This window comes from Tupaia chinensis, unplaced genomic scaffold (genome assembly GCF_000334495.1).
Source record: "Tupaia chinensis unplaced genomic scaffold, TupChi_1.0 Scaffold000333_1, whole genome shotgun sequence".
Taxonomy (NCBI): Eukaryota; Metazoa; Chordata; class Mammalia; order Scandentia; family Tupaiidae; genus Tupaia; species Tupaia belangeri.
In genome coordinates, this window is record NW_006159827.1 from 707,290 (window position 1) to 726,823 (window position 19,534).

The 19,534-nt window shown below is 55.0% G+C and overlaps 1 protein-coding gene across 1 annotated transcript in view; it reads left to right on the forward strand.

Moving 5' to 3' along the window:
- Positions 1 to 3,340: 3,340 nt before the first annotated feature.
- Positions 3,341 to 19,534, forward strand: part of ATP2B2 (ATPase plasma membrane Ca2+ transporting 2) — a 354,796-nt gene continuing 338,602 nt past the window's right edge. Inside the window, exon 1 of the mRNA XM_006151983.3 lies at positions 3,341 to 3,373. The gene's annotated coding sequence lies outside the window, so the exon portion shown is untranslated. The remainder of the gene's footprint in view (positions 3,374 to 19,534) is intronic.

Genomic DNA, 19,534 nt, shown 5'->3' on the forward strand with positions numbered 1-19,534 from the left:
CCTCCCCCAAAAAAAAAAAAAAAAAAAAAAGCTCACGCAGTGGCAGGCGTAGTGCATCACCATGGAATTCCATATGAGGGCTTCAGAGAATCTGTGGGAAAATCAGGTTCAAATCCAACTTTATTTCGCTGCAAAATATTTCAAATCGATGTGGCATCGTCCTTTCACATCACTCGTTCCCCGTGAACTCTCTGAAGAGTTCTTACACCCTCAGCCCTCTGCATCCCCTGTGTATGTCCCCATTTTATGAAGGAGAAAACTGAGGCTCGGAAGGTGGAGGTGACTCGCTTGAGAACACGGCCAGTGGGTGGCGGAGCCAGGATTCAAACCCAGGCCTTGGTTTCTCTTTCCTGGTTGACTTGTGAAGCCCACGGCCTCCTGTACTTTGGGAGCTCTGGCTTACCTGGGCCCTGCTCCCCACCTGCAGCCTGGTCTCACCTGTCTCCACAGGGCTGGGGTCGAGCCACCCCGCTCTGGGCTCCCCCTGTCTCAGCTGGTAGGCTGTAAGATAATCCGGGTGCGAGGTGCGGTCGCCTGCAATGTAGAAGGGCAAGAATCAGGGACTCCGACAGCCCGGTTGGCTTCAGGCTCCCACACCTGCCACCCCTTACTCAGACACAACCCTGGCCTTCTGGAGTCCTAGTATCATCCAGGCTTGTGTCATTCCAGAACCTTCCATGCTGGGAGTCAGGGGTTTCCCACCAACTCCTCCAGCCCAGCTGTTGGCTTTTACTGACTGACAGATAAACTTGCACGCATCGTGGTTCATGGCCGCAGTCAACATGGATGAAATTTTAACAGTGGTGACACCCAAGAACCCTCTTCCCTGCACTTCCGGTTTGGGCTGGGGGGCCAGGGTCTCCTTTCTCCCATAATTAAAAATTCACCAGCGAGGACAGATGCTCATCAATCTTTCATCCCAGCAGTCTCAGCTGGAGGAGATGGGGCCCCGTCAGTGAGGCAAGCCTCCTGCCTGCAGCCCAGGGGTGTCCCTGCATGAGTTCTCTGAGCTCAGGGCCGTGGGCGGGAGCAGGTGGGCCCAGCCGGACCTGGAGCACCCTTACATCCGGAGGGTACAAAGTGGCCCAGGTAACCACGCCTAAGCTTTCTGCCTCCCGGGGGCCGTGAAGGAGAGCAGGAAGGAGGTGTTGCATGACCACGGACCAGTCCTTCTGCAGCTGACACTTACTGGGACACCTGTGTAGGACCTCAGCCGAGGGCCAGCCTGTGGGAAGCGACTTTGTCAGCAATGCGTGTCATCATCTTGGTCATGTGGCTGTCGTCATCTCTACTCCAGAATGTACCTGCCGTGCTAGACGAGCCGTGCGATGCAGCTTCTCTGGGAGTAACGTGGGAGTCACAGCAGCGCCTGCCCCGCAGGGCCTGGGGGAGCCTACTGCCCACTCAGAGTCACTCAGGCTGGCCTGTAGTGAGTGGTAGACACAGCTGGGAAGTGACACAGAGGCAAAATGCAGCTCTCTGCGAGGCCAACTCACAGGCGAAGGTTCTGGGTTCACATCCAGAGACCTCCCTGAATCCACCAGGCACACGCGTGCCCATGAATCGGGACTGTCTGAAGCTGAGAGTGGATCACAGCATCCAGACTTTGCTCAGCAGGCTGTCTCTCTCCCTATCTCTGTCTATTTGGCTCACAGAGAAAAAATAAACATCACAGCAGCAAAAGATTGCTATTGAGCAAACTGAGCCTAACTCCAGCCTCCTGACATGGCCATGGCCTCATGCGTCCCAGGCCAGGAGGGAGGGACAGCCTGGAAGGCTATGCTACTTAGTAGCCACGTGGCCCATGCAAGCCCCACCTTCCCCTGGCCTCAGTGTCTCGACTGTAAACCGCAGGAGCTACAGTGTGACCACTCCTAGCTCCAGCTTCCGTGGAACCCGCACGTGGCTGCCACTTGTCAGGCTCGTGTTTTTCTAGGAAGAGGTTGGGGCGGCAGCTCTGGGGCTCCCTGCCGGCCTCGTGGCTAGGGGTTCCCTGCAGCTCTGCTCCAGGATCTCTGTGAACTCTGGGCCGGGCTTTTTCCAGGAAGGCTCTGTAGTGAGAAGAATGTGAAGGGTGTGCAGAGGAAAGGAACAGGCTGGGAGGGCCAGGGAGGCTCAGGGCTGAGTGGGGTCCAGGTGGGGGTTGGGGGTAGTGGACGCTGGAGGGCAGAGCAGAAAACCCAGGCTCAGGCCTGCCGTGCAGAGCGGCCTCAGGAAGGCACAGAGCTGGTGCCAGCACTCAGTCATGGGTTGGAACCAAGCCTCCTGACACCTTGCAGGCCAGCCTCATCGGGGGACCTGAGGGTGGACCTGTGAGAGGCAGGGCCACCGTGCCCCATATCTGCCATTCCTCTCAAGGTCTGCTCTGCACCTGCCTCCAGTCTGCCGTGTGTCCCAGGAGGTGGCCCGCATAGGCTGCATCGCTGGGTCCCTTACTCTTGCTTTCTGTTAGGTTTGGCCAATGGGGAGCTCTAGCAGGATATAGAGTGAGGGGGCAGTGTGTGAAACTACCTAGTCTCCCAGCTCCCTCCCTCAGGGTTATCTGGACCCGGCTGCAATATGACCACAGGGGCCCTTCTACACAGCCCTTGCCTGCCTGGGTCTGGAAACCATCCCCTCTGCCCTCCGCCTTCAGGACTGGGTATGATAGAAAGGGAATCGCTGCTGTTACTTACCTTGGGGAGCTGCACCATTCTGGTGGGCCCTCCTCCTACCTACACCTTTGTAAAGAGTTCCTTTATTGAACCCCTTCTCAAGTGACACAGATGCCCAGGACCCGTCAGTTCAGTCCCCCAGAGCCACAGGCCAGAGATTTTGGAAGGGGACCCAGAGCGAGGGCTGCAGGCTCCTCTCCCCACCTGAACCTTGCCAGAGTCAGGCTCGATCTCCTCACCTTTGGGTTCTCCAAGGGGCAAGCCTGGCCTTCTCCGTCCAGAATCCTCAGGATGGTGTACAGGGGAAAAAGAGGGGGAAGAAGCCCAGACAAGCCTGGGAGATTTGTCTCCCTTTGCTGGCCACAGCCTCAGGCACTGGCTCAGGGCTGCAGACTTGAGCACCCCCTGGGGCCAGGCTGGTGGGGGCGCGGTCTAGAGGAGACAGCCCCACTGGTGCCAGCCTGTCATTGTCCTACAGGTATGTGGCCCAGAGATGGAGCACCCCTAAGAGGAGCCAGGGAGCCCAACTTTGCAAGCACTGTCTCAGTTTCTAAACCCCAGATTGGTTCACGTATGTAACATTAACCCTGTTCCCGCCAGATCTGAATCCTCAGCCACCTGGCCACTGACTTGCGACTTGGAAAATGACATGCCTTTCCGATCTCGTTTTCTCTAGGTTCCCTGCTCTCAGAGCGTGGACTGAGTGCGGCGTGGAGACGGTGAGTGTGAGAGCCGACGCCCCTGGTGCACTGGGGTGGGGCCTTCTGAGCATCCCACGCACGGCTGTGCGCATGCCCCGGCACCACCAGCAGCCCCGACTGAGAAACACCCAGTAGGGTGCACGGCGCCTGTCTGCAGTCGGACATCCCCTCGGCCCTGACTGCCCAGCCTCCCTAGCCCCCAGAAGCCACTCAAAACAAACAAATCTGCTGTTAGGGCTTATTTCCGGCCAGTGACTCCCCTTCCTGGTCCCCTCCCCGCCACCCCCCACCCCACGCCCCCCCCGAGCCCATGTGTCACCACTTTACATGGTGCGATGTTCCACCAGAAGAGGTCTGGTCTGGATGAGTAAATGTCTTTGGAGACCAAGAGCTCTGCTCCTGCGTGGGTGACCAGTCATGTCAGTCACTCACACTTAAGTATCTTTGAATGCCATCAGATTTGTTTTTGATGATCTCAATGAGGGGGTTCAGCACCTTACGGGGCGGTTGTGTGTGTGTTGGGGGGTATTTGAGAAGGGGGAGCCCCGTGCACAGGGCCCTAGCTCAGCCTGTGGAGGACAGTGGTGGGACTCTGACTGCTCTGGGACCACCCTCTGTGGCCCCTGTCCTGGGTGGGGCCTCTGTGGGCTGGCCCAAAACCCTCCGCACCCTAAGAAAGCATGCTTGAGAGTCTACACCTCTGTTTACAGACAAACCTTTGCAGACACAGGACTGGGGAGCCAGTGGCCCCATGTTGCCACCTTCTGGCCCCCTCCTTGGGCAGGCTGGGTGCGTGTGGAGCTGGCTTCACTCCGGGTGGGATCAGCAGGTGCTCCAGGTGTTAGGCAGGTGCAGAGCCTTCCCCGTCTGTCACCTCCTCACGTTGACCGTCGCAATGCTGAAATCATCACCATTCTGTCACTTCTTGGGAGAGGATGAGGAAGAAGCTTTGAAAGGTTCCACTGAAATGTCATCTGTGAGTTCGCCGTGGTTATTTCTAAATCAAGAGATTGGGGGCAGTTTGCTCCTCTGTGGTTTCCAAGTTTTATGTAATACACGTGTGTGCTCATGTGATTCCCCGCGTGCTCTCGGAGGAGGTCTAGAACCCCTGGGCACGCGTGAGTGTTGGAGAAATGGCCTGCCCTGATTGGCCCCAGAAGGTCTCAGGGCTATGGGAGCCAGGTCAGGGGACAGCTAAGTGGTGATGGGAAAGCATGGGATGAGACCCGGAGGGCAAGCACGCCTCCTGCCCTGGCTTGGCTGTTAGCCACGACCCGTCTGTGAACACAGTCCTGCCTGGTGTGTTGCCTCTGTCCAGTGCTCACCCCTCAGACAGCACTGTCTCCTCTCCACGTCCAGCTCCTCAGTGGGCAGGGCCTGGCCCCAGCTCATGTCCAGCACGCAGCAGGCAGGACCTGTATTTGCTGAGCTCCCCCTTGTGCCCGGATCCATGCTAAAGAATATGGCAGGACACCAGCAGATGGCATAGCAGTTACACTACTGGACTTCCACATGGCTGACAGTAGTTCGAATCCCAGACCTGGTGGCTTGAAACTCACACCAGGCATGTGTATGTGTATGTCTGTGTGTGTGTGTGTGTGCACGCGCCCAGGATCCTGGGAGGAGAATGGAGAAGGGACTGTGGCATGCCATCTCTCCTGCGGGTGGGGCGCGATTTCTCGCTTTCCCTCTTGCTGTCACTGTCATTCTCTCTGGGGAATGCACATGCCCTAAGGCCAAAAACTCTACCCATAAGTAAATGAAGCAGGACTCTCTTCCGGGACTTTCACTCCGAGAACATACAACGACTGCACCCGCCCTGCAGGTGAGGAGACTGAGGCTCAGGGGGTGAAGTGATTTGTCCCAGGTCACCCAACTGGCAGGAGACAGCATGCGTCAGGCCTACCTGACTTGGAAGGCCTCGTTTTCCTCTCTGCGTTCCTACGAAGGCAATAGTGTATTTTTCAAAGATTAGAAAGGAGAGAAGACAGCCTTCCTCCTTGTCACAGTTCTACCTCTTAGTCACCAGTGTTCGGAGCTTTGGTTGACCTTTCGGTTCTTATCTGCATCGCCATGTGCTCTGGCACTGGCGTATTTCTGCAGCTTCTCTGGGCTGTCACCCGGCTGTGGCTGTTCTAATGAGATGGCTGGGTGGCCTTGCTGGCCACCGCCTAGTGGGGGTCCAGGGGCCTTGCCAGACCATGCTCCCCTGGGGCCCGTGTATGCCCTGCATGGCCAGTGCCTCCTGTTGCCGGCCCGATGGGAAGGCGTGCAGGACACAGAGTGGGGTGCAGGAGTGTCCCGGCCATCCCGGCCAGCGGAGTATGCCCATGTGAAGGCCAGTGCCCGTTGGCTGCCCTGGGCGGTGTGGTGCCGTGGTCAAGCCCTTGGTCTTCGGAGCCAGGCCAAACCAAAGTCAGTCTTGACAGCGTCACTCCCGAGCGCTGTGTGGCCTTGGGTAAGTGAGTGCGTCCACCTCTTCATACTTCGGTCTCTCCTTCTGTGACATGGGTACCGTCCGAGTCCATCCCACTACAAATGGCAGAAAACACCCGAGTCTCCATAATTGAACGTAATATTCAGCTCAGCCTACGGTTTGGAGGGTCAAGGTCCAGGACCCACATCCTGAGGGTCTTGAAGAGTCCCCAGGTCACATCGCGAGGACGAGAACAGAGCGGGTAGCTGTGTCCAGCTGTCTGTCTCTGTTCTGGTCTCATTCCTGGTCCTTTAAACCCACTGTGAGTCAACCATCGTTTAAACCCACTGTGAGTCAACCATGGGCCCCACCCTAATCACTTATCACCCCCAAAGACCCTACCTTTCGGTGCCAGGAAGGTAGTAAGTCCTCTCTTCATACCTTCATGATACAACCACGATCCAGCACGTGAATTTGGGGCGACAACACGTCCCACCTCCACAGTGTTACAAAGGAGGGCAGCCAGGCCACCTCCTCCCGTCCCTTCCCGATGACCAGGCTCTCACCTGAAGGGCTACTTCCTTTAGCCAGGGATGGGTGTCCCTTTCTTGGGCAGGTAATCTAGGTTTCTTTCTATCCTTCTTTTTCTTTTTTCTTTATTTTATTTAATGACATCTGAAATTATGAGATAGCTCCTGGGAACATTTTAATATGTGTCATCAAAAGTTGACAAGGATGCGTATGGTGGTCTCAGCTGGGCTGGGCTGAGGTGTAGATCATGCCGGGTAACATCTCTTCACAATCTAAATGATGCATAGCGATTGAATGTATGAATAATAATAAAATATAAATTAAATTTTTTAAAAAGTTAAAAAAAAAAAAAGTTGTTCCGCCGCTGTGAGTGGCGTAACCTACTAGAAAGTTGTAAAATATTTTCAAGTTTCCTCTTTCAAAAAATTGGATAAGTCTTTCCGCTTCTAGGAAGTGTACCCTGAGGAAATAGCCCTAGATGTAAACAAAGATTTAGCCACAGAGATGTTTATCATGGCACTGTTTATTTTAGTGTAAAATAGGAATCCTCCACAGCAGGGGATCAGGGAGTCCCCCAGGGCACATGCAGGTCATGGAAGGTTCTGGACAGCCACGGGAAACCGGCCTCTAAAACAAGTTTCTAATCGTGCAGGGGAAAATGTTCGTCTTCCGGGTGAAATGAAGGTTGTTTGCCAGAATGTATCCTAGTGGTCTATGTTTCTCCGTCGGTAGGAAGATGTCAGTAAATGAAGGAGAGAGATGGGAGAAATGGGTTCCGACGTGCGGGAAGGTAACAGGGGACCTCGCTTCTCTCTGCTTCTGTAACTTTCCCACGGCGGTGTGCTCACCGCTTATGTAACCGTGAGGCGTTGTCGGCAGCGAAGAAAAGCCTCTGCCCCCACCCCTGTGTGTGGGTCCATGTTGCCAGTGAGAACTGTGGCTGCAGTGGCCCCTCTCATTCTGAAGTCTTCTTTTTCGCTTTTAACTATCTTACCCAGAGCCGACGTCCCTGTCATGCCTTCTTCCTTCTGTCCCAGGGGCTGTGATGGGAGAGGACAGCTTTTAGAGCTGTATTATTGGGTCATCGGAAAAGCCATGATGCATTTTTCCCTAAATAAATAAGCTGAGGCTCTCCTGATGACCTCCTCGTTGGCCAGGGCTGCCATTATAACAGAATCCCACGAGACCGTGTGGCATGAGCAACCTGAGTGCGTGTTCTCACAGTTCTGGAAGCCGCAAGTCCAGAGGTGGACCACCAGCGTGGTCCCCTCTGCCACCTCTCTCCTGGGACTCTCTCCTGGGACTACCCCCACCCTCATGCCTTCGTGTGCTCTTCCTTCCCCGTATGTCCGGGTCTGGATTTCTCCTTAAATTGGATTAGAGCCCACCACGATGACCTTGTTTTAACTCAACCAACTCTTCAAAGACCCAGTCTCAGGGGCCAGCAGGTGGCATAGTGGTTAAGGTGCTAGACTCCCACACGGCTGACTGTGGTTTGAATCCCGTACCCGGTGGCTTAAAACACACTGGGTGCATGTGCATATGTGCCCAAAATTACCTAGAGGAAAATGGAAGAGAAGGATTGTGGTATGGCCATTCGCCCTGGGAGGGCTGTGATTTCTCCCTTTCTCTCTCTGTCTCCCTCTGTGTTTCCAGCAAGCACAGGGGCCCTATAGCAAAAATATCTATTTTTTTTTTAATACTCAGTCTCCAAATACAGTCACATTCAGAGTTAGTGGGGCCTAGGGACCGAAGCTGCGACTATGGAATTGAAACCATAGAGGGGCAGACTGTTCCTGGTGATGGGGGCCATCTTTTTTGCAGAGCTTGGAGCTGGAGTGGAATGGGGGAGAGGGGAGTGGCTGAAGAAGTCATTGTCCCTGGCCTTAGGAGGCTCTGGGGAGATGCGATGCAAGCACTTAAGCAAGGGGAGCACCTGGTCACACCCCACCCCTCCACCAAGACCCAGAAGCGCCAGCACTACCATCCCTAGCTGAACAGCCCCCACAAATGGGCTGCTCCAGGCCAGGGCGAAATAGTTGAACCCTCAAAAATTATTGAGTCGTCAGAAAAGGCGTGACACATTTTAGCATAGAAGACATGGAAAAATATGTCATGATTTTTCCAACGACCCAATAATTTTACCAAAATTCTCAGGCCAGCCCCGTGGCCAAGTGATTAAAGGAGCCAGATCTCATATGGCCAGCCACGATTTGGATTCCAACTTCAAAATCACATGGGATGGGGACCAGCAGGTGGTGTGGTGGTTGAGGTGCTAGATTCCCACATGGTCGACTGCAGTTCGAGTCTCGGGCCCCCCCCCCCTCTCTCTCTCTCTCTCTCTCACACACACACACACACACACACACACATATCCCTGCCATCCACCCCCATGGTCTCCAGCTCATTCTTCCCCTGACCGGTCAGCTCATCCCAGGTGCTGCTCTGAGGTCCTGGGAAGTAGGCGGGGCCTGGTCCCCAAACCAGGGCAGCTCCTGCCTCCTCCTTCAGTTTTGTAAAGCCAACCCTTTCGCCAGAATCGTATTAATTCCTGGTACTTTGTACTACGGGTCCAGCTGCCTTGAGCTTCTTTTCTATAGTAATGAAGAAATGACAAGAAAGAAAGAAAGAAAGAAAGGAAGGAAGGAAGGAAGGAAGGAAAGGAAGGAAGGAAGGAAGGAAGGAAAGGAAGGAAGGAAGGAAGGAAGGAAAGGAAGGAAGGAAGGAAGGAAGGAAAGGAAGGAAGGAAGGAAGGAAGGAAAGGAAGGAAGGAAGGAAGGAAGGAAAGGAAGGAAGGAAGGAAGGAAGGAAAGGAAGGAAGGAAGGAAGGAAGGAAAGGAAGGAAGGAAGGAAGGAAGGAAAGGAAGGAAGGAAGGAAGGAAGGAAAGGAAGGAAGGAAGGAAGGAAGGAAAGGAAGGAAGGAAGGAAGGAAGGAAAGGAAGGAAGGAAGGAAGGAAGGAAAGGAAGGAAGGAAGGAAGGAAGGAAAGGAAGGAAGGAAGGAAGGAAGGAAAGGAAGGAAGGAAGGAAGGAAGGAAAGGAAGGAAGGAAGGAAGGAAGGAAAGGAAGGAAGGAAGGAAGGAAGGAAAGGAAGGAAGGAAGGAAGGAAGGAAGAAAGAAAGGAAGAAAGGAAGAAAGGAAGAGGGAGGGAGGGAGGAAGGAGAAAATAAAAACACAGGACGTATGTGCACGGGTGCCCCCAATCTTGACACGACGGAGAAATGGCAGAGAAGGAATTGCAGTGTGACCATGCCCCATGGAGGCACGCTGTCCCTTCCTCCTCGCCAGTGCATTGAACTTTGCAGCCTCTAGCAAAAAAAAAAAAGAAAAGAAAAAGAAAAAAAAATGACAAGAAACCCTTGAGCACTTCAACCCAAGTGAGAAACAATGAGTTCCATATAAACCATGAAATAGTGAACCTAGGCTTCTGAACGTTAAAACCTGAATTTAAAAAATAGTTTTCTTTAGCATCAGCTCAAGACTAGTTTTGATTGATGAATCATTGGTGGAGAGGAAGAACAGGGCAAGCACTCTGGGCAGGGAAGGAAGCGGGGCTGGGTTCCACTGAAGCAAAGCTGCGCCGCTCTGGACCTGAAGACAGGCTCCAAACTTCTCCCCGCCCCGTTGGCTGACTGCCTGGTCCCTGTGGAGAAGAAGCACTCTGAGGGGCTGGCAGTGGACTGTCGGAGCTCAGTGTGGAGCGAGGGCTTGGCAAGGACACCCCGCATATCTGCAGGTGTCCCACTTACCACCCTTGTCTAAATCCAAGCTGGAGTGGCCCTGGACCCTCCCTCCCTTTCTGGCCACATGTTGACCAATCGTTTTCTTGCATCCACTTCTCACCAGCCATGGTCGTCTTGGGTCCAGCCACTATCATTGTTCGCCTGGGCCCCACCATCAGCTGGTCCCATAGCAGCAGCCAGGGAAGTCTTTTAGACATACTAATCTGTAGCCAGCCCTATAGTTTAGTGGTCAAGGGAGCCAGATCCCACATGGCCAACCCCTGTTCAAGTCCAGGTGCATGTATGTGCATGCTCAGAATCCCAACAGAGGGCCAATGGAAGAGCAGGGTTTGCAGCATGACCCTGTCCCATTGGGAGGGGGGCTGCTTTCTCCATCTCTCTCTCTCTCTCTCCCTCTCTTTCTCTCTGTCTGGTGAGTGAATATATACTTTGGAAATTGAAAAGTAAAAACCAAACACACGTGTGGGGCTGGCTGGTGATGCAGCAGTAACACCACGCTCTGTAAGGCCGACTCACAGGGAGTGAGTCAGAACCTCCCCGAGCACGCTGGACAGGCACATGCCCATGACTGGGGCCCAGCAAGGCTGGGTAGATCGCGATGTCAGGACCCTGTTGGGAGTTGCTTTCTCTCTATCACCGTCTCACTTATAGAAGAACTAAATAAACGTAAAACCCACCCATTAATCTGTTCACCTCACTCCCTGACTGTAACCCTCCAGTAACTTCCTGATGTCCTTAGGCTAAACCCCGCAGGGGTGGTTTCTCGCTTTCTGTCTCTCTGTCCCCTCTCTGTCATTCTGGCGAGTGCATGCGCCCTATAGCAAAAACCTCTCAAAAAAAAAAAAAAAAAACCCGCCGATACGTATATAACATGCCATAAAGGAGCCAGATAGTGGTGTGGCAACAACGTCGCTGGACTCTCATGGGAGAGTACCAGGTTCACGTCCAGGGGCTTCCCTGGACACACCAAGTGTGCACGTGTCCGTGATCTGGGCTGGCCCTGGCTGGGGGTGAGGTGGCGTGAGGTCTCTGTTGAGGGTGCCTCTGTCTTTATCTCTGTGTCTCTCTTTCTCATGGGAAAAAAAATTAATGCATAAACTTAATAACGTTGGGTTGTTGGGAAAGTCATGACATATTTTTTCTATGCAAAACTGCATCGTGACTTTTTCAACAGCCTACTAGTAATCGTGTTCCCTAAGGGCTAGCAAGATGAATAGGGCTAGGTGAGAGGAGAGAGAAGAGAGGCTAGGGGGATTCTATATAAAGTGGTCAGGGAAGGCTTCTCCGAGGAGGTGACTTTTCCAACGGGAAGATGGCAATGAGAACCAGAAAGATCATCCCAGGCAGGAGGAAAGGCAGAAGCCCTGAGTAGGCTGAAGCTTGCCGTGGTCTGGAGAACAACTAGGAAGCCAGATGCCAAAGGGACAGAGCAGGGGAGTGAGCAGAGGGAGGTGAGGTCAGAGAGAGGCGAGGGGCCAGCGCCTGGAGCTCTGCCTCCATTCCAGGGGTGATGGGGCCTGCAAGGGATTTTAGCAGGAGAGCGACGCAGGCTTCCCCGGTACAGTTTGGAGAGGGGACTGCAGGGCAACGTGGAGGACATAACCGTAATTCAGAAGGGAGATGGTGGTGGCTGAACCAGGCGACGGCAGTGGAGGCGAGTGACCATTCCACACGGACACGATGGCTGAGCTGACTGAATGTACTCTCCCACGGGTGTGAGGTGTGGGGCGAGGAGAACAACGGTGACTCTTGGCATGAACCCTGATATGAGCAGCATTCCGCAAGTCAGTTCTGGAGCTAACCGTCCGGAGCTGGCGCAGATCACATGAGGTGGAGGACACGGTCCCTGATAACACTGCCTCCACTTAGATACCAGCCACACTTCCGACCAGTCGGTACCAACTTCGGGGTTTCCCAGAGCCCCTGAATTCAGTAATTCACCAGGACAACTCACAGAACTCAGGGCGTTCTATCCTCACCCCTGCAGCTCTATATAAAGCATCAGCCAAATGAAGACACACAAGGGCGAGGGGGACCAGCAGTTAGCGTAATGGCTATGTCGCTGGACTCCCATGTAGTCGACCGTGGTTTAAGTCCCAGACCTGGTGGCTTAAACTCACGCCAGGCGCATGTGTGTGCCCAAGATCCCGAGAGGAGAATGGAGGAGAAGGGATTGCGGCGTGGCCATCCCCCCTGGGGGGTGATTTCTCGCTTTCTGTCTCTATGTCTCTCTCTGTCTGTCTGGCGAGCGCACGCGCCCTACAGTGAAAATCTCTCCCAAAAAAAAGAAAAGAAAAAAAGAAAGGAAGGAAGGGAGGAAGGAAGAAAGCCAGGGTTGGATGAGATGTGAGTGTAGTCAGGGGGAAAATGAAGGCCAGTGGCGTGCCTCAGGGAATCCATCAGTGATGAGGAAGAGGAGGAGCTGGCAAAGGAGACAGGAGAGTGGTTAAGAGGCAGGAGGGAGCTGAGAGCGTGGGGTCCCCACACAAGTGTGAGCAACCCTGCGGGATGCTGGAATTGGCAAAATGGAGTCGTAATAACCTCAAGCTGAGTGACTTAAAAAAATAAATAAATAAAGGAGAGAAAAAGAGACAGCAAGGAGATGATAAAAACCAATTGATGGGGGACCAGCAGTTGGCATAATGACTATGTCACTGGACTCCCATGTAGTCAACCATGGTTCGAGTTCTGGACCTGGTGGCTTAAACACATGCCAGGCGTGTGTGCGTGTGTGCCCAAGATCCCGAGAGGAGAATGGAGAAGGGATTGCCGTGTGGCCATCCCCCCGGGGGGTGATTTCTCGCTTTCTGTCTCTATGTCTCTCTCTGTGTTTCCGGCAAGCGCACGCATCCTATAGCAAAAACCTGTCCAAAAAACAACTGAATGGGATCCAGCAGGTGGCATGGTGATTGAGACACTGGACTCCCACATGGCCTACTGTGGTTTGAGCCCCAGACCTGGCAACTTGCTTTCTCACTTTCTCTCTCTCTCTCTTTCAGTCTCTCTCTGGGAAATTTAAATAATAATAATAATAATAATAATAGAAAATTTAGAAATAATTCTTTTAGGGGAAAAAAAAGCCAGTTGAATGGGACCACTGTGGGAAAAAATTGATGAGGAAGCAGAGACAGGAGGGAAGGGAGAAGGTGGCACAGTGGTGGCTCCTGGGTGCTGGAGGGTGCGGCCCGCACTTCCGGAGCACCCAGTTCTAGCCATGTGTTGTCAGTGTCTTCCGAGAGCTCAGCTCACAGGTGTGCGGGCAGGGGCAGGGGGAGTTACCAGCCCTGCGCGAGAGCAGAGCGTGGACGGTGCAAAGGGGTCGATGGAGAGGTCGAGCCGGACATCACGTCTGCAGGGGTGGCTGGGGCATGCCTATCCAGTGCAGCTGTGTGTGTGGAGTACCTTCTACTTGCCTGGGAGCATGCTGGGCCCTGAATTGCATTCTTAGTCCTCATTAAATGATGCTCATTAAATAACGCCCAAGGTCCCTTCTAGCAGATTATTTTTTCCTCCCAGATTGTTATTTATTGAGTTAGTTATTTCTTCCATAAGTGAGAGAGAGGAAGAGAGACACAGCACCCCCAACAGGATCTTGAGGCCGCAGTCTCCCCCAACCGCAGCCATCCCAAGGTCATGGGCACGCGTGTGCCTGGCATGTACAGGGAACCCTCTGGCATGCCCACATTTTACAGGTGAGGCTTAGAGAGCTGGACTCACTAGTCCTAGTCACACTCTGAGGAATTGCCTGAGCTCTAAGCCAATGTGGGCTGCAGAGGACAGCGAGGGAGGTCGGGGAGGACTCGAGGCAGAGGCCTGTGTGTGTGTGGGAGACCCTCGCACGACCCGTCGGAGCGGACGTGGCTCCCAGCTCCCACTGAATGCCTTGGACGAGCGGCTGGACCCCCTGGAGCGCACAGTTCTGTTGGTGTCACCTGCAGGGTGTCCTCAGGCAGGTTCCATCACCCTTCGGGCTGCCTCCATCTGGCAAGGAGGGTGACACTGCCCCCTGCATCAGAGCCCAGAGTGAGGGGAGGGGATGAGATGTAGGCCAAGAGGAGTAGAAAGGAGAAGGAATGGGGGCCGAGCGACCACGTCACCCCTGGTGCACGTGGCCCCTCGCTGGGAGGGTTGTGGCTGTCACACACCCCTGCCTACGCTGAGCACACCGAGGTGCCCCTGGTGCACGTGGCCCCTCACTGGGGAGGACTGTGGGTGTCACACGCCCCTGCCTACTCTGAGCACACTGAGGTGTCCCTGGTGCACGTGGCCCCTCACTGGGGAGGCCGGTGACTGTCACACACCCCTGCCTACACTCAGCACACCGAGGTGCCCCTGGTGCACGTGGCCCCTCACTGGGGAGGACTGTGGGTGTCACACGCCCCTGCCTACTCTGAGCACACTGAGGTGTCCCTGGTGCACGTGGCCCCTCACTGGGGAGGACTGTGGCTGTCACACACCCCTGCCTACACTCAGCACACCGAGATGCCCCTGGTGCACGTGGCCCCTCTCTGGGAGGGCTGTGGCTGTCACACACCCCTGCCCACACTCAGCACACACATCCCACCACAGCACCCAGGGCTGGTGCACTTGTGCTCATGCCCTCATGGCCCTCGTCTGTAGAGCAGGGGCAGTGAGCCCTGCCCCCACCAGGGTGCGTGATCACGCCCTGGCAGAAGGCACCAGCCCAAACCAGGAGCCCTTACCATCACTCAGGAGTGTGCGGGCGCTTCCTCGGGAAGTCCAGGATCAGCTCTTCCGCTCTCTCTGCCGTGAGCACCTGAGTGGCTTAGTCGGAGGTTCTGGAAGGTGGGAGTGGAGAGGAGGATGAGGAGAAGAGGATCAGCTCTGCGGGCTAGAGGCCAGGAGGTCCCGCCTTAGACGGGGCTCAGAACTCAGGGCTGGGGGGACCAGCAGTTAGTGTAATGGCTATGTTGCTGGACTCCCATGTAGTCGACCACGGGTTCGAGTCCAGACCCGGCAGCTTAAACTCACGCCGGGCGCGTGTGCGTGCGTGCCCAAGGTCCCGAGAGGAGAATGGCCATTCCCCCTGGGGGGTGATTTCTCGCTTTCTGTCTCTCTGTCTCTCTGTCTGGCGAGCGCACGCGCCCTATAGCAAAAACCTCTCCAATAAAAAAAGAAGTCGGAGCTGGGGTCTGGGTTTGAGAGCGTCCTGATCTAGAGGCAGACAGCAGACAGCCGGGCAGCACAGGCCCCTCCCGCCTTCCCTCCCTCACCTGACAGCTGCAGAGACCATTCTTGAAAAGCCAGAGCCTGCTCACTCCCCCAGGGGCTCCTGCTGCCTCCCAGAAACCATGACTCGTGCCTCTCCTTGGCAGCTCCTGGCTGTGAGCCGTAATTCCACAGCTTTCTGGAGGCTCTGTACCAGGCCCTCAGTGTCTTCTTTGAGGCCGTTGGGAGCCAGCGGGGAGGGCAGCTGGAGGAAGGGATGTCAGGTCTCCGGAGCAGTCGCTGAGTGCAGAGAGCAGAGCGGGGCCCTTGGCACAGAGGCCTCGCCTGCCGCTGGCGGGCACCCACCGCTCTCTCACTTCACTTGCAGGCAGACTGATGCCCACAGAGTCCAAGCAGACAGCCCAGCCATAAGCAGGAGGCTCAGGAAGGGAAATCAGGGGACCAGCAGATGACATAATGGTTATGTTGCTGGACTCCCACGTAGTTGACCACGGTTCAAGTCCTGGGCCCAGTGGCTTAAACTCACATCGGGTGCTCAAGATCCCGAGAGGAGAATGGAGGAGAAGGGATTGCAGTGTGACCATCCCCCCTGGGGGGTGATTTCTCACTTTCTGTCTCTCCAGCAAGCACATGCACCCTATAGCAAAAATCTCTCTAAAAAAGAAAAAAGAAAAAGAAAAAGAAAGAAACAAAAGGAAGCGACATTCATGGAATTGCAAGCCTGGGGCTGCAGGCCACAGCCACTGCCCAGCAAATGACCTAACCCCCACTGGGACCCCAAGGCTGGTGCCGGGGTCAACGTTAACATGGCCCCTCCATTGCTTTGGCTGTTCCTCTTTCCTTTCCCTCCACTGTCTTCTAAAGTCCCAGGGGTCCACTCTCCTCAAATGCAGTTGATGTGGCCTCCACGTGGGGAATCGCTTGGCTTCAAATTCTGGAAGACCCCACAGATCCTAGAAATGTCCTCAAATTGGGTCACCCCAAAAATAACCACAAGGAAAAGAGGCTTCAGGAGTGCAGAGGACAGGACTGATGGACAGGGCCAGAAGGAAAGCTCCTGGCCTGTGGTCCCAAGGAGTGTGACCATCAGAACAGAGCCTGCAACAGTGGCCAAGAAAACAGTGCACACACACACACACACACACGACACATGCACATGTACACATATGAACTCATATACACATATATATGCATTCAGACACACACGAGGGGCTTCAGAAACTCTGTGGAGAAACAGAATTAAAGTATGAGTTCATTAGGGACCAGCAGTTGGCATAATGGTTATGTCACTAGACTCCCATGTAGTGAACCACGGTTCGAGTCCCAGACCCAGTGGCTTAAACTCACACCGGGCGCATGTGTGTGCATGCCCAAGATCCCAAAAGGAGAATGGAGGAGAAGGGACTGCGGCATGGCCATCCCCCCTGGAGGATGATTTCTCACTTCATGTCTCTCTGTCTCTCTCTTTCTGGCAAGCGCACACACCCGATAGCAAAAACCTCTCAAGAAAAAGAAAAATATGAGTTTATTTTGGTACAAAACATCTTGAAATCCATGCATAGTTTTTTAATAATATGAATTTTGATGAACTTTGGGAAGACTCTTCATATACACACACATATACACATAGTATATCTTTTTTTACAACACATATGTGTGTACACGTATTATGTGTGTGTGTGTGTGTGTGTGTATGACACAGGAAGAAACAAAGGAGCCAGGAGCGGTCCAGGACGGGAGACCGGGCCGCAGGGATTTCCGGAGCTCAGGTGACCCTCTGGTGGACGGTTGGGAACCGCAGTGACAAAAGCAGTGCCATGTGGCAGGGGCTGAGAGGGAGCACCTGTCCTTGAGATGAGGTCCTAGAATGTTGGGCCAGGCGGGGCCTCACCCATGAACTGGCCAAGGCACTGCAGCGTCCCAGCCCTTTAGGGGGACACCGAGATTCATCTCTTCTGCCCAGGGACAGCCATACGGGGAGGGCCACCGCTCCATGTGGCTTCACCCGCATTCCCGTTAAAGCAAGATCGAAAACCAGGTTGGTGAGTGTGGGCTCCCCGAGGCTGAACCCCCAGCTGTCTGCAGCCCCGGGGCCATGCCTCCCTTGCACACGAGAGCTTGCCAGAAGACCTTCTTCCACCCTGACCGGGGGCTTTCCCGCCTTGTTAGTCGCGCCCATCCAACGGCCTTCAGTCAGGCGTTCTGTCGTTGGCGCTTTCATTTCACACACCGGAAAGCTCCGGGCTCAGCCAGGCGCGCCGAGGAGGCTCGAAGTAGCAGGACTGATCAATGCCGGGAGGCTCCTTGCGGCTGCCAGAGCCGCAGTCCTGGGTGGGGGCAGCTGTGGGCTCTGCAGCAGCGACTCTGCCCGCCTCTGCTGCTGCCAGCCAGCGCCACCCCGCTCCTGGCCCTGCAGACCCCTCGGCCGGGAGCCCTGCGCCCAGGCCCGGCAGAGGCCTGCTCCTCGGGCATAGCCTTCCCGGAGCACACGCTGGAGGGTAAGTGAGTGTCTGCGGGTGCCGTGGAGCCACCGAGGCTGTGAAGGAGCCGCGGGCTCCGGGGTTGCAGCCAGGGGAGCAGGGGAGCAGTGGTGTCAGGAGGAAGCTGCTTGGGAGCCTGTTCCTGGTGATTCCGTGAAGCAGCAGCAGGACTTGGCGCTGCCCAGACTTGAGGTGGCCCAGAATTCTGGGGACGGAAGCTTGCTGTTGGCTCGCGCCCAAGGCAAGGCGGTTGCAGGATTTCCCCGAAGGACCGTGGTTCCTTCCCTCATTCTTTGCCAGATGTTCATGAGGGCCCTGGGCATGCCAGGCTCGCTGCTGGGCACCAGGGGTTCAGGGAGGGCTGGATCAGGGCTCTACCCAGAAGTGCCCCTAGGCTTGCCAGGAGTGTGGTTACTGAAATAACTAGAGTGTCATGTGATCTGTGTGATGCGGATAGGACAGCGTGTGCTCAGAGGAGGATGAGGCCACATGGGCTTTACATTTTACAGAGAAGGGGCCATTTCATTTGGGTCTTGAAGGATGAATAGGAGTTCTTCAGGGACCAAAGAGCAGCGTAGGTGTTACGAGTGACTGCAAAGAGGCCTGGGTGTACAGAACGTGTGTGTGCTGACAGGCTCAGCAGGCCTGAGCAGAGGCCACCAACAGCCAACAGACCAGGCCTACAGGGCCGCATCATGGAAGGTCTCAAATTGCAGGTGAAGGAATTTGGACTTGGTCCTGCAGGCAGGTGAGAAGCATTGGAGACTTTAAAACCGGAGTCCGATGTGGTCAGCTTTGCATCTTAGAGACCCGCAGTGTGAATGGAATTAGGAGGAATTGGGAGACTTCAAGACGAAAGCCGAGCCTTCGGACTGGTGGAGGCAGGTGCTTAGACGGGGCCAGGGAAGTGGGAGGAGGAGGGCAGGGAGTGCTCCTTCCTGCGTCTGAGAGACAAGGATCCACTGGAGGGAGAGGAAGGCTTCAAAGACGACAGTGGGCCCGGTGGGCACTGAGCCTCTCGGGGAGAAAAGTGACCAGCGGGAAAAAGCAGGTGGAGGTGAGGGGCAGGCGGTGGGGTGGAACCTGGCCACCCCAGTAGGACATGACCTTGGGAGAGACGCACCCATAGGCATCCTCAGTCCCTGATCCCAGCGGGCTCCGTGGCGACCCCTACAGGTGCTGAGTCGGGCCGGATTGATCACCCACACACCCTCCAAGTTCCTAGAGCACCCACGCGTGGTCACTGACCCTGTGGCATCAGCCCCTAGTCAAACAGGCAGGTCTTCCTTTCCTTGCTGCGTGCTTGGCCTGGCCCTCACTGCTCGGGAGTCGATCCTACTGGGTGCAAGGCTGGAAGGGGGCACCGTGTCCTTTCCAGAGAGCAGGTGGGATTGTGCTGGTGCTGCAGGGCCTAGGCTAGACAGGGCTCATTCAGCCTGGCCCTGGGCCCTGACTGGGGTGCCACAGACCCTGGCTGGGCTGGCAAGAGTGCAGAGAGGGGCTCCTGGAGGCTGGCTGACAGCATTGCCTCAGCCCCTCACAGGCTCCTTCCCAGGGAGGCCAGGATTCTGCATGGCTTCAAGAAAGACTTGGGGTTAGGAGAAATGGAAATGTGGAAAAGAGATTTATTCTAAGGCGAAGGGCCTGGTGTGAGAGATCTGGGGTGCCCAGCTTTGTAGGGGATCCCCAGATCAGTCAGCTGAGCTCAACTACTCCCTGTCCGGGTTCTCCCACTATCGGTATCTCTTTTCTGTCTGTTTTATTTTATTTTATTTTATTTTATTTTATTTTATTTTATTTTTTGGAGAGGTTTTTTTGCTA